At 37.7% G+C, this 2,160-nt stretch overlaps 1 long non-coding RNA gene across 1 annotated transcript; it reads right to left on the reverse strand.

Moving 5' to 3' along the window:
• Nucleotides 1–451: 451 nt before the first annotated feature.
• Nucleotides 452–1,830, reverse strand: LOC112207284 (uncharacterized). Its single transcript, XR_002941716.2, has 2 exons — nt 1,681–1,830; nt 452–574 (listed from the first exon to the last, which is right to left on the reverse strand). It is a non-coding gene; the product is annotated as an uncharacterized LOC112207284 (long non-coding RNA).
• Nucleotides 1,831–2,160: the final 330 nt, after the last annotated feature.

Here is a 2,160-nt window from a genome sequence, read left to right on the forward strand (position 1 = left end):
GCCATAGGTATAGGGACCATGGCAATGGCGTCTTGCATTGAAGAGAGATATTGGGCTCAACTCCAAATATGGCATGGGCAAGTGGGAATTTATAATCAAGGAGCAGTGTAGGGGTCAATGGATAGAAAATTACCAAGAGAATCAGGAGGAAGAGGGAGATTCTGGCTAAACCAACCTAATAGGATTCTTGCTGAAGATAGGCCTGGGTCATCAGACATCACCTGGGGTATGATAAAAGGATGAGAAGCCTGATCAGATATGGAGGATGATCAGATATTGGAGATGGGGGGGTTCTTGCTAAACTGACTCAGAAAAGTTCTTTGTTAAAGTTGGATTTTGCAAGGAAGATAGACACCTGACTAAAGTTTGGCCAAGCAAGGAATCTTTGTTAGTACTACTTCTTGTTTAAGGAAAGAAGAGACATTCATCTTTCCTTCAAACAATATGTCTGTTTTCTTGTTTGATCACCTTTTATTCATTAAGGACCAGTTGAATCATCTGTTGGGACTTGGTAGCAGAGGATATTTCCTGGATAGTGTGAGCTATCAGGCCTTTAATGTGGGAAGTTTAGTTTCTATAAAAATAAAATTAAAAAAGATTAATAGTTGGAACGAGTTATAAAGACAGTTTCTGAGTCCAGAGGGCAGCTGATCAGTAAGATTTCTAGATGCTGGGCTTGTAGTATCTTCAGTTGGAGTGAGAAGAGGCATTGGATTAGTTTGCAGTTTGAATGCCCTAAAGATGGGCCACACACAAGCTGTTGTGGTAATTTTTCTGAAGCTTATGTCAAGTCATCCAGTTTCAGTTTGAAGGACTTCAAGAAAAGAAAAGTTTATAATTTTAGTGATTCCAAGCCAGAATAGCAGGAAAAAAATGAAATATTAATTTGGAGTGTTGTAGCTATTGTAGTAAACTAGAAAAATCAAGGATCTATTGCAGATTGCAGGTAGATAATAAAACCTCAGGAAAAAAAAAAAAAACAGAGCTAGAATCTAATATTGGGTGCACTGCAGTTTTCTCCCAAAACATAACTTTTCTCTCTATATTCACTCTCATTTCTGTCAAAGATAATCAAAGTCAGATTGATTTGTTTGCTAAATAAGTTTAATCTCATTAAACTTGTACTGGTTATGTACACAAGTGCAGTAAGAGTAGTGATTGACCATTTAGGCTCTTTTAAAGGTTGCGTTTGTCAGATAAGAAATCTCAGATTAAACTTTTTGTTTTTGTTTTTTTAGACAGAGTCTCCCTCTGTCTCTCAGGCTGGAGTACAGTGGTGCGATCTTGGCTCACTGCAGCCTCCGCCTCCTGGTTTCAAGCGATTCTTCTGCTCAGCCTCCCGAGTAGCTGGGATTATAGATGCGTGCCACTACGCCTGGCTCATTTTTTGTATTTTTAGTAGAGACAGGGTTTTCACCATATTGGTCAGGCTGGTCTTGAACTCCTGACCTCCTCATCCATCTGACTTGGCCTCCCAAAGTGCTGGGATTACAGGCGTGAGCCACTGTCTCCAGTCAGATTAAACTTTTAAAAGCCACTTGAGGATGGGATATAAGCCCAAAACTTGTCATTAGTCTGCACCTGTTACATTTACAGATTTAGATAAATTACTCTCTTCTTGAGGTCCCTAAAATATCCCAAGGTTTCCAGACCTGCCAAGAAGTGATATTCTTTACTCACCTGTAAGTCTGGGAACCCTAGAGCCAGTTTTTCCAAGATGGTACTTTATTGGTTCCATAAAGTCAACCTTAGTCCCATAAAGCCTTCTGGTCATATCTGAAAACATGATGTTTCAGTCAAAGCCTTGGTGATATAACCTGTGTTTCCAGTTTGTCCTGTTACAAAGACAACAGATTCTTATTAAACTTGTGCAAATAAATACATTGCCATAAAAATAAGAATATTCACAAATAGTTTCCAAATTCTGGAGGGATAAGTTAGAGAGAAAAAGTAAATGTTTCCATTTTGTACAAAAGTATTCTTTACTGAATTGGTGTAAGCTAGAGATAGCTTAAAAAAAAGTTTTCTCAAATCTGGAAAACAAAACATTTAAAGAACAAGCAATGTTACAAACAAAAAGTCATTTTAAAAATTATTCTCATCAGTTCATTCAGTACCATGTAATTAAATCTTGTTTTGCTTGATCTTGGGTTAGTAGTT

The sequence above is a fragment of the Pan troglodytes genome, chromosome 4 (assembly GCF_028858775.2).
Source record: "Pan troglodytes isolate AG18354 chromosome 4, NHGRI_mPanTro3-v2.0_pri, whole genome shotgun sequence".
Classification (NCBI taxonomy): Eukaryota; Metazoa; Chordata; class Mammalia; order Primates; family Hominidae; genus Pan; species Pan troglodytes.